The sequence below is a fragment of the Ipomoea nil genome, unplaced genomic scaffold (genome assembly GCF_001879475.1).
Source record: "Ipomoea nil cultivar Tokyo-kokei standard unplaced genomic scaffold, Asagao_1.1 scaffold2279, whole genome shotgun sequence".
Classification (NCBI taxonomy): Eukaryota; Viridiplantae; Streptophyta; class Magnoliopsida; order Solanales; family Convolvulaceae; genus Ipomoea; species Ipomoea nil.
The window spans coordinates 1,772,604-1,785,914 of record NW_017618707.1 but is presented as its reverse complement, the minus strand read 5'-3'; the positions used below and the strand labels follow the sequence as shown (position 1 = coordinate 1,785,914).

At 31.6% G+C, this 13,311-nt stretch overlaps 1 long non-coding RNA gene across 1 annotated transcript; it reads left to right on the top strand.

Annotated features, from left to right (window-relative positions):
• Nucleotides 1–5,802: 5,802 nt before the first annotated feature.
• Nucleotides 5,803–6,714, top strand: LOC109150634. Its single transcript, XR_002049189.1, has 2 exons — nucleotides 5,803–6,412; nucleotides 6,498–6,714. It is a non-coding gene; the product is annotated as an uncharacterized LOC109150634 (long non-coding RNA).
• The last annotated feature ends 6,597 nt before the right edge of the window (nucleotides 6,715–13,311 follow it).

Genomic DNA, 13,311 nt, shown 5'->3' with positions numbered 1-13,311 from the left:
GCACTGTTCTCTTCTCTTTCTCTGTCGTGGATGTTGTTCCCCCTATGTTTATTGTGCACTGTTCTTCTCCGGTGTTTTTATTTTTATTTTTTAATATTTTTCGTCGCTTAATATCGCACTGACACAATGATAATTCACAACGTTGCACAAACCACTCCTGGAAACTTGTCCATACTTGCACATTGTACTACTTCACCGATGCACAAGTACTGAACCGTGAAAAACCATGAAGCAAAACTTTAATATTAATTAACGAGTGTTCGATGTTGTTAAAAATTAACACATTCCCTTAAATTCGTACTTCCAATATGCAATCCTCTCTAATGCACAATCCATCACACGTGTAATATGAAAAATAATAATCTTAATACATTCATTGCTTTTGCATTTTTGCACTTTGGTTAAACTCGCGGATGCACAACCTCTGTTTTGCATGTGGGAACGTACTTCCTATATTTTCACAGTTATTACACTTACAAATAAATAAACTCATTTAATATTCAAACAGAGATTACAACTTTAAGTTAATTTATCGTTTCAAACGTTGCGAATTCGTATTCGGAAGCATCGTTTGTTTGTGTGTTTTCTACTCGTGTAGCTCGTACTAGTGGACTTATAAAATCATCATCTAGGCTCGATTTAATGGCGTTCGATGTTGAATGTTGTGTTCTTTTTGCATTCTTGCCTGCAAAATGGAGTTAACTTCAATTACCCAAACCACTGCATGTTGGTTAAAACCACATATGCACATAAATGAGGTGTACCATAGAAACTAGATGTATTCATTAATCTCCCTATTAAACATCATCCTAAACCAACCAACTTCATTCCTCACCTCATTTTTCTCATTCCTTCATCACACATATTCAATTATGTAATCACTATTGATTATATGCATCGTATCTACTCTCTAACATATTCCCATTAAATCATCACCCAAACAAAAAGATTCTGCACACAAACTGATCAAGGGAATGCACATAGGTATCTATATACATGCACTTGCACAAATACTACCTCTAGTCAACAAACCTTATTACTGCATACCATTCACCCTTCTAAACTCATCAAATGCACATTAAGTATTCCACATATTCCTTAAATTACTGTGCAGTGTAATAAAATGCACCAAGTACAAGTACTGTCATGCACTCTAACCGTACCACACATGCATAATTCAATTGCACAAATACTACCTAGTCATGAAACCTTATTACTAAATACATGCGCCCCTCTTAAATCAACAAATGCACATTACATATTCCCAACCAGTTTAAAATTGTCTTTTGCTTTTAGTATTCCCCTCTCTTTTTTTGTTCAATTGATTACGATGTCAACTTTGACGTACACTGCACATTCAAACAAAAATACTAGGTTTCTATACTTCAATGGACAATGTCTAGCGGTGTTTACACTCTAACTAACCTACGTTTAAAATATGCACCTATGTCTCTATACTATCGCACACTAATGCAATTCTCTGCCCTTCCTGTCTCACCGCACCCCCACGCCCTCACATACACACCCCTGAACCAACCCCCCACTAGCGGCGTGTTTGAGTCAAATTCCCAAAAAAAATAAAAATCAACTACGTTTTGAAACCCCACCGCCGTCTCCATAATGTCGCACCCGTCGTCACAGTTCCGGCATCCCAGACCCACCACCACTCCCACGGTTGAATCCACCCCCATTACCAGCGTTTTTAGTAAAAAAACACAACAAAAATAAAATAACAAGAACAGAAACCACACAATCTTCTTCATTCGCGTAACACAGACAGCAGAGCCATAAATTTTTTTTATACACAAATAATAATAATAACCCAAAATTGCATAGAAACAAACCATTCGAACATGGAATTTCACAAAAATTCTTTCCAATTTTACATGCAAGTTAGCAAAAAAAAAAAAAAAAAAAAAAAAAAATCCAAAAACATATACAAGGTTTCGCTTACGGAATTTGCTCGTTGCCTCAACAGATGCACACCGTTGACTTCTTCTCGAGGTTCCGTTCGCCATAGCTCCTGATTGTGTACTATCTCCCACCGCTTCAACTAGTCGTCGCTTGAGCTCTCGGTTTCGTCCATGGTGAATGTGCAATCCCGACAGCTTCCCAGAACTTCTGCCGTTTTAACCCTACGCATTCCTCCCCAACGTTTCGCTCTTTCCTTTATTTAATTGCACAATCAATTTTGGTTTTACCCTTTTACCCCTTTTATTAATTACTAGTAAACTTAGTTACCAAAATTTCACTACGCGTCAATTGACTCCTTGTGCAATCGGGGCCGTTAATTGGCCTGATCTGATGGCTGCAATTTGACCACAATCCTCACCTAATACCCTGGCCTCACTTGAACCTCACCCTATATATATATATATATATATATATATATATATATATATATATATATATATATATATATATATATATATATATATATATATATATATATATATATATATATATATATATATATATATATCTACAATTCAACCAATAATATTAGGCACTTAATTGAAATAAAAAAAAATGTCGGTACTACTTGTTTCTTAAAATGAATAGTTCAAAGTATTTTGATTTTAGTATTTTTAATGATTTTTCTTATTTATTTTTTATTATATTATTTTCTTACCTTAAATAACTTTAAATTCTGTTAGTATAAACTTTATTAACCGAATATTCCGTTAACTATTTATTATTCTTAACTTACTCATTAATTTCTATAAGAAAGGTCTTTTTTCAAAATTGAGGTCCATCTTTATGAGGTTTATGTTGGTTCTTCAAAAGTGAGGTCCATCTTCAATAGTCTAAGCTGTTTTTTCTATGATTTTATAATACTTTGAGTTTTTATATTGTTAGGTAATTTTTTGAAAGGTCAACCTTTAATCTATGATGACTAGCTTCAATATCAATACTCCCTTTTAGGGAAAAAATACTGCAATTGAGTTGGTGAAATTAAGGTAGATTTAGAATATAAATCCAGCTCTCAATAAATAAGGCATAGGGATAAACATTTAATTGAAAGTTCAGAAGATTTTAGCAGTATTCAGGTATCTTTAGCATTTCCCAATAGTAATGTAGCTCCTTTATATACATTTAGAGTTGTTATCTATTGTTCCCAATTTAATACTTCACATATACCGTCTGCTTGGAAGCAAATCCTTGAGGATGCCTCAACAGAGGAGAAATTTGAATTGTCTTTGAAGGCAGACAACTCAAATACCCAAGCCAGATATTGGTTGTCAAAAGTGCATCTCAAGTACCATGCCCCCGACGCTTCTAAAGCCATGTAAGAAGTTTATTTGTTCACCATAAAACATATTTTCGGTGGCTTTCTTACTTGTTCACCATAAAACATATTTCCAGTGGCACTTCTGAGGCCAGAGTACTTACTTTTGTTATAATTTAGCTATTTACAATTTCTTTATCTTTTATTAAATAAAATATATAAGCACCGAGACTATTTTTTTTTTTTTTATCTTTTTGTTATGTACAACCTGGATGCCATTAGACCACAAAGTCTTGACTTTTAAATGTTTATTTAAAAAAAAATTATTTTTCAAAAATTATTTTCTAAATATTCAAATGGACCCTAAATCTACAGTCTAAATATGAGCATACCTTATTAATTAATAAAGTACATTCTAAGCCCCATGGTTATAATCATACACGATATCACATGCAAAGTTCACAATGTTAACGTGATACCCTAAAATATAAAGAATTTTATAGTTTGGAATTTTGTAGTACTGTAGAATTTTTATTATTTTTTTAAAAAAATTCTTTTTAAAACATTTATAATTCTTTATAAGGTAGTATTTGTTCTATATTTTTCAATTTCTAAAAAAAATTTACATTTCCAAGTATTTTGTAACCATTAATTTGTGTACTTTACACGGTTGCAGAGCACTTGTTGAGCAAAATAAGAAAGTGAGTATATATTTCCACCACACAAGCAGCTCATCAGTTGGTACTTAGATGAGGGTGAGGACTCATGATCAGGTCATAACAATCGTAGTATAAAGATTTTGGCCATGTTTGGTAAATGGATGTTAGCTGATTGAGTTAATTAGAAGGTATAACTAGTTAATAACATTAGTTGATTATAGAATATAATAGTGTTTAGTAAATTAGCTGTTAGCTAATATTGGCCTTGTTTGGCAATCAGCGGTTAACGGTTTGCGGTAGCGGATTGTGTTAGCGGCTAGCAAATAGCGGATTGCGTTAGCGTGTTTGACTAACGAATTGTGTCAGCGGTTTGTAAAAAAGTGTTTGGTAAAATTAGCGGTTTAAATTAGCAGTTAGCATGTAAAATGAACTAAAGGGTATACATATATTTTATAAAATGACCTAAAGAAATTTATATATAAAAAAAAAATAAAATAAAAAAAATAAAAAATAAAAAACAAAGTAGAGTTACAGACGTGGGATCATTTTTTGATCCCACATCGGTAACTCAGGAAGAGGAGCTCAAATGAGCTCCTCTATGGATCGTTATATCCTACACCACGGCGCACATAGCACTGTGCGCCGCGCGCCTCCCAAAACGACGTCGTTTTGGGGTCGTGTTGGGAGGCGCGGTAGGAAGTTGCAGAGATTATGTGTATTCGTTCACAACGTTATGTGTATTCGTTCATACAGTTATGTGTATTTTTTATACAATTATGTACATTGTTTTTATACAATTATGTACATCCGAATCAGAAAATTTGTATGTATTATGTTAAGAGTTGATGTGTATTATGTTAAAAGTTTATGTTTATTATGTATTATGTTAGATTATGTGTATTATCTTTTAAAAAGAGTATGTATATTTTGTTATAACATTATGTGTATTCATGTATAACATTATGTGTATTCAAGTATAACATTATGTACATTCTTGAACAGCGGGTTTTTTTTTTAAAGAAAAGCCTACTGCCATTCACTGGGGCGGGAAATTTCAAAAAAAAAAAAATAATTAAAACGACGTCGTTTTGCATCTGGGCGCATAGTGCAATGTACGCCGTGGTGTAGGATATAAATTGCCCTCCTCAAGAGAGCATCACTTCTCTTTTGAGATTAATAATAAAGAGCCAAAAAGGCTCCTGTAATTAAGGAGCCTTAATGGCTCTAAATACAGTTACAATTTTTTTTTTATAATATATATATATATATATATATATATATATATATATATATATATATAGGGGCGTTTTGGGGAAAGATCTTTCTTTCCCCAAAACGCCATAGTAAAACGCTGCCAATTGCAGCGTGTTGGTAGTTGGCGGTTTGGAGCAAATCCACCGCTCCAAATCGCCATTTGCCAAACACTATTTTCAGCGTTTTGACCGAAGTCAAAATGCTGAAAATGGCGGATCCGCCAAATTTTGGCAGATCCGCCACTAACCAAACAAGCCCAATAGTTGTTTGGTATAATTTTTTTTCAAAAGTCAATTGAAAAAGCTGTTTTGAGCAACTTTTTGAATTTTAGTTTAGAGTTACAAAAAGCTAATTAACTAAAGAGTAAAAGACATTTTTGGTCCTAGATTTATAATGACACGGACAATTTGGGCCCTCCATAAAAAACTTGGCCAATTTATGGACAGACTTACTTTGACGAGGACAATTTTAGTCCTCCGTCTATTATCTGGTTAGTTGACCGTCTAAATAAGGGGCATTTTTGTCAATTCAATTTTCTTCCCCAAATTGAGTTGATTTTGTTTTGGTGGGGGGAGGGGGGTTTAACTTCCGAATTTTCTCAGGGGTTACTTAAATTTTAGAACAAAATTATCTTCGTCTATCTAAAGCACTAGAGCTACAATGTCTGTGGCCATAGCAGTGTCGTCAGAAGTCCGAAACCGATTCTCCGTCGACTCTCCCGCCACGGTAGTAGCGGAAAACGAACAAGAGAAACTGCATAGAATCTGAAAACCGCTCGGAGATTCCCGAAATACTTGAACTGTCACCATTTTAGTTGTCTGGATGAGCAACTGATGCATTTATTAGGTGAATTTTCCCCTTCCTCTACTTTTCTGGATTTACCTCAATTTTGTTCCATTTTATGTTTTACTTTCACTGTTTCCTTCGATTTCTAGTTAGTCTCGTTAAGTTATAGTTCATAGCGAATCGGAATTCTATCTCGAATTGTTCCATTTTATGTTTTCCTTTCACTGTTTTCTTCGATTTCTAGTTAGTCTTGTTAAGTTATAGCTCATAGCGAATCGGAATTCTATCTCGAAAGCTTTAAACCATAGCAGTGAGAAGGATTGCTATGAAGGTTGTGTGAAGTTAAGTATTGAATCAAGAAGCTTATAGTGCACTGCTATGGAGCAGCAATCCGAGACTGGTAATTCAACTGAATTGGATGAGAGGGTCCCCAAAGCTAACGAAGGGAGAGTTCATTGGAATAAAGGCAGGAAGCACAGTCCTGGTAATTCTAAACTCTTTATTTTGGCTTTCTGATTTTTTGTTTTTACATTTGTTTTGTTATACTTGTTAAGCATGCTCATTTGCAGAAACATTGCAACAGATTAGAGAGAGAATCAGGCTTGCAATGCAGGACCCTAAGGTGATGTCTTGCATAAATAACCAGGCTTATGGTATTAGGAAATGTTGATTTGAGGAGAACAATCATGATAGTATGTATTGCTTGTTATTAAGTCTTACCTTGAAATGATTGGTAGCTTGGATGAGCTCTTGTTTGATTAGCTAGTAAAATGCTTATTTGTTTTCCATCGCCATTTTTGTCCTGCCGTCGTGAAATCTATGCTTAAAATGACTATGGCAGTGGTGAAACAAGGGAAAAACTTCGTAAGAAGCTGATGTTGCAGGAGACTTGCTACTTTGAATGGCAGAATTTATTAGCAGAAGCTTCTAGGAATGGGCTCTTTGGCGAGGAAAAGTTGCGGTGGGACTCCTACAAGATTTTGAATGAACAGCTGGAGCAGGAATGACTGCAAGAGTATTGAATGACAGAAATATCCCTTGTTTAGACGGTAACTAACGAGATAATAGACGGAGGACCAAAATTGTCCTCGTCACAATAAGTGTGTCCATAAATTGGCCAATTTTTTTATAAAGGACTAAAATTGTCCGTGTCACTATAAGTTTAGGACAAAAAATGTCTTTTACTCTTAACTAAACACTTATATTGATTTTTTTAACTAAGTTAAATAATTAATAGTGATTAAATAAATCAAAATTGACTCATAAGCTAACAATTTTACCGAGCAGGACCTTTATCTAATGTGGTGGAGCACAAAGCACTAGTTTTTCCACCTAAGAAATCACTAAATCACCATGATTTATTCTAAAATTCTGTCGAGCCCAAATGTAAAAATCATAAAAAGAGAGACTTTACTTTTGAAGCAAGTATTTATTTCATCTTCCCAACCGTTAGAAAGCTTATAAAAGCATTACTGCATTATGCTCAAAAGGCCAGGACATTCAATGTTATAGGCTCTTTTTTTTTTTTTTTTTTTTGGATTATTTATTTATTTGTGGGTGGGTGAAAGTGTGAAACAGGAAGGTAGTGCTAGATACAATTGATTAAGGTCACCACCAGCGTGAAACAAGCTGCGTAATGGTGTTGTCTTTTTAACTAATTATCGTGCTATTTGTTGGGTACTTGGGTTGGCTACATTTGGATCCACACTCAAAACGCTAACAAATTAAGTTACGAAATCTGCATGAGTTTAGCTTACTTATTTAGTAAGCAGTATTTGAGTAAAGAGATCGGTTTGAAATGAAACTCAGTAGCAGCATTGTGGGATCATGTTCAAATTTTTTTTAAAAAAAAAGTTAATAATTAAATTTGAACATTTGATTGATTTTTAGAATTTTAAAAAAACACTGTATTAGGGAAATGAATATTTATATCTTTTCTCTTGCCTCATTTAATATTCATTTAAACCTATGAATATTTTGTTCTCCCTAAACGTTTAAAAGATTGATTAAACTACCAAGTAACGTTCAACCATTTGTAGCAATCCGTTTGTGGTGATCCTTGTAATATTACTTAGCCGGACCATTCAGTCATCACCTGTAGACCGATCGACTGACTGACCTACGAGCAGTCTCTTTTACTTATGTATTTATAGTGTAACCGTAACCTTCGGTTTAATTTATCATATCCCTTAATGAAACACAAAACAAGATATATATATATATATATATATATATATATATATATATATATATATATACACGTACCTATGGGATAGTGATTCATTTAAAAAAGTTTTAAAAGGCATGTATTACGGTGTCACTAATTTTTATTTTTTAATAGATTGCTCAAGAAAGAGGCAATCGAATAGACCAAGTAAGGTTTAAGTGGGTAGGGCGTTAATTGACACATAAATTAAATGTCTAATTAAGTTAAACCATGTGAATAAACAACTAATTAAATGAAAAACAAGCCGCCATTAAAAAAACAAAAATCAACCTTATTTTTATCTACTAAAAAACTTAATATTCTAAACTGATAACGGGAGTGTTTGATAAATAACTATTAGTGGGTTTAATTAGTTGATTGTATAAAAATATTTGGTAAATTAGTTGATAACTGATTACATGTAAAATGACTTTATCAAAAAGTTGATCGAAAAAACTATTTTGAACAACTTTTTGAATTTTAACATTTTAGAGCAATAATTACTACAAAAAAACTAATTAATCAAGCATTATTCATATTGATTGTTTTATCAGGTCAAACAACTAATATTGTTCAAATAAGCTAAACGCGATTGATAAATTAATTATATTACCAAAAAGAATCAATATATTAATCTCAAAAATTCTTTTTAACACCTTACAAATATTCAACTCGCAATGGTTTTGGAAGTTTACTCTATTGGCTAGTCTACGTTAGGGTTTGTCCCAAACTTGAAAATTCTATGAAACTGTTATAGCATCACAATAGAATTCGTCAAGATTATGGTTTTGTACCTAACACTAATTAATTAACAATGAAAAATATAAACCACAATTGTTTGGATAAATTTCTCTGACTTTAAATGTAAATTGTGTAAGACTTTCCCGTATAATATATATTATATATTATGGATCTTACTTATGTGGTGCAAGTGGACTAGGTAATTGGTTGGGTTGGACCTTTAGGTTTAAGTCTTATATCCACCAATGTGCCTATATAAAGCTTGTATTGATGGGATACAAGATACATGATTCATTATATGGTACTTATACTGCTCAGAAAATACCAATACACCATCTAGGGTTCTGAGTCAAGTATGAGACAAAACGGCTAACCCTACAGATCTACTTCAAGAGGCAATACAACAAGATATCAACCATGGCTGGAGATCTACAGTGCTTCCGCTTCCGCTACTACGAGTTAAGTTTCTCGTAGATTATGCTCTGTATATTTAGATCTCACATTTGGTATCAAGAGCCTTTATGAATCTCTGCCTGGTTGATTGTTTTGCTTTAATCAACATTAATTTTTTTTTTAATATATACTTTGAGTTTTTGGTATATATTTTGTATATTAATTTTTTTTTCGAAATATGCATATATCTATTTGGTTGTATGATATAATAATTTGTGTATATTTCAAAAGAATTATATTTAGATTGCTAAAAATTATTTTTTGGCATATGCACAATTTTAATTTCTTTTATTTTTCTGAAATTATTTTTGTGACTTTTCTGAGCAACTACAAGGAATTTGTTAATTGCCTGTTTCGGTCTCCGGCGGTGAGCGACGGCGATGAAGTTTGGATCGACGTCGGCAAGGCTTTGGCGTAGCAACAAGGTGAGACGGCGTCGCAGCACCCTCTCCTCCTTCAGTGGCGTCTGATTCAGTTTGGGTGTATGGGTGTACGTGGAAGCTCGCCGGCCGTAAAAGCAGGGAAGAAGACGGAGTATTGGTACATAAATACAATTCCTTATTAAATGCAATTACCTTTATTCTTTTTACCATACATGTTATTTGCCTTATTAATGATTACATATTAATTTGGTAAAGGGTAATTATTTAGTTAATTATTACCATATAAATATTATCTAATTTAATATTGTATATTATTGGCAAATGGTAAATAGATAGTAATTGCATGTTTTTTTGGAATATTGATGTCTTTGTTTCCTTTTAATTTTGACATTAAATTCATAATTAAATTATTATTCAATTTTGAGCAAATATTAAGTATTGAATTTGCTATGTGAATTTTAATTTAATATTGAGATGCATATTAAATTGCCTAAAGTATTGCAATTTATTTAGGATTTATGGGTTAGTATATATTAATATGTAAAAATTCAAGCATGCTATGTATATTCATAAATTATTTTGTTATAATTATGTATTTAGAAAAGCATGCATTAAAGTTGGATTAACATATTATTAACTCATACTCTATATTAAATGTCATTCAATTTTAGGATCCTTAGGCCAATTTTATTCATGATGGCCTACTAAAGTCCCTTGTTTTGGTTTCCCATTTAATTTTGGACATATTTTAGTCCTATATTTTACTTAGGACTTTAAAACCTATTTTGAACAAGCTATTTGGGACATAAATTGGATCATTAAAGTTTGGATCCCACCATTATTGAGTGATATTTTAATGTTAATTATAGCCATTTTAGTTTGACTTATAATATGTTTATTATGGTAATAATATTGATTATTATCCATAACATGTTCACTAAGTCTTAATTATTACTAACTACCATATTTTGTTAATGGTATTCATGTTTGGTAATAATATTAAGTTTGGATATATTTCAGTACTAAATCATTTTATATCCATGTCATAAGTCACTTGGACCATTGAGTTTATGAGTCTAATTTGAGTGATTAAGTGCTATAATTACTATCATGGGTCTATTTATGAGCCATTAAGAATTTAAGGACTATAATTGTTATTTTGGCCATTAAGAATTACAACTATTGTTTAAGTTGATTATATATTTTTTAATCTATCAATAGTTTTCAAGGCCTTAATAATAATATTAATTCCTTTAATGATATAGTAAGCAATATAGTTGGTATATTGCTTTTACAATGGTAATTTGATTATTACCATAATTTCAGTCCCCCTAAAAGACATTATAATCTTGATTAATTATTATATGGTAATATGAGATTGGCATTCAGTATCCCCTCTATAGTTTTTATTAAGTTAAAATTGACATTGTTAATTACTGTTATTAAGTTTAGGGGCTAATCTCATTTATTACCTTTTATAGTAATTATTATTTATTGGTAATCTATTATGTTTGAAAAGATTACCTATTTGGTGATTATTGTTACGTGACGTTGCATTGAGGTTACTAACGGTGATGATGGGAGAATTCTAGCACTATGGTGGATGCGGTTTGGATCATTAAGGTTAGTCATTAAGTTTTTATCATTATTTTTTTGATAATTAGTGCTATAGTTATAATTTGACTGCTATAATTTTGAAATTGTCACATTTTATTTCCTTAAGAAAAATGGAAATATTAAAGAGGGTATATTAGCATACTTTGGTTGTTATTACCAAATATTAATGGTGATTATAAGGTTATTTATTACCATTAATATTTTAATGATAACATTATTATTATGGTTTATTTATAAATCATGATTTGTTTCCAATTATGTTTATGTGACAATGCTTCAGATAAGAAATTTTTTTTTAAGGCAACTAACTATTGCCATTACTGTACATTAATTCCATAATTCATTTAGTCTTTGAATTATGATTAATGTTATTGCACATATTTGGTTAAGTATGAATAAATGAATATTTGGTGTGATTTCATACTATTTAGATTGTTTTATGCATTTGATCATATTAATTAAGTGCATAATATTAAGTTTAATTATGCAATTAGGTTTTGTGAGATTTTGAATTACAAATGACAACAAATCATTTTGGTTTGATATTGTTAGAATTTGTAAATTCAGTTATTCCTCACAAATTTGATCTTTATGCATTAAAACATTTTGTCATGGGTTTATAGTTTAAAATTTCAAAATTATTGAAATCTCATATTGTAAATTGCTTTAGGTTATGCAATTTGTTTGGAATATATGAGTTTAATGTTTATTTTTTATGCATAGTTGTCCTAAGCATAATATTTTGTTTTAAATTATGCAATTTTTTTATGCCTCTAGAAATGCATAAATTTAGGATGGACTTATATTACTTCCTATTTAAGTTGGACTAATGCATAAACTTTAGTTGCGGTAGTGCCTGAATTTAAGCACGTTTAGTCCGTTAATTTAGTTCATCAATTTAAAGCCTTATCCGTAGGTGAATCTACAATCTCATAGATCTCCCAAACGATTTTACTTCAAACATGAGAACGCATGACTTAGGGAAGTTTCTTGGGGAGGAATACTAGTTCTATGGCCCTGGCTTAAAAGCCTTGTTGCTACTAGTCCCCTTGCGACGCTACTCTGTCTAAGGAGTTTGGTATTTAACCGAGCTTCGTCTCGACCAACTTTCCTGGGAGTATACCTAATAATTGTCTATCATGTGTTGGTTTAATTTGTTTGTTAGGCTTTAAATTTCCCTTTTGCCAAGTGATTACAATTTTAGATTAATTAAAGAGTAGCCTCAGCATCTTTAATTTACTAAAATTGTCTAAGGTTTAAAATACATAAAGATGGCAATGATAATTGTCTAGTGATCTTATAATTTTAATGAGTTGAGGAGTAGCCACAGCATCCTTAATCAGTTAAAATTATATATTAAGCAGTTTATCTTGATCACATACAGTTTTGGACATATCATTTGTGATTAATTGTATGTGATATGATGGAATTTAGCCCACAGGCAATTTCATTATATTTGTATATTTAATCAGGATGAAATACTGGACTACGGTCATAATTTAGCCCACAGGCAATTATGTATCGGAATGTAGCTTAGTAGTTTTATCAGTGATGATAGAAATAAATCAATTTTATTTACTTTATGGTTATTTGTAAATAATTCTCATCTCTATCATAAAGTTTAATTTTATGATGTAAATTTGAAATCATATTTCTTAATTTACCCACAGGGATTAAGGAAAGGAACCTGATTTCTTAAGTTTTTTATCATAATAGTTGTAATGAATCTTATTGAGTAAAACTTTAGCCTACAGACAAGTTTTATGTCACTTGATTCATAATAGTTGTAATGAATCTTATTGAGTAAAACTTTAGCCTACAGGCAAGTTTTATGTCACTTGATTCTTCAACTTACTTGATAATTGTTTCATCATAAAATTTCAGTTGAATCTAATTGAGTAAAACTTTAGCCCACAGGCGAGTTTTATGTCACAGATTCTTCTGTCTATTTAGTAATTGAAATAAAATATTATCATAAGGGTT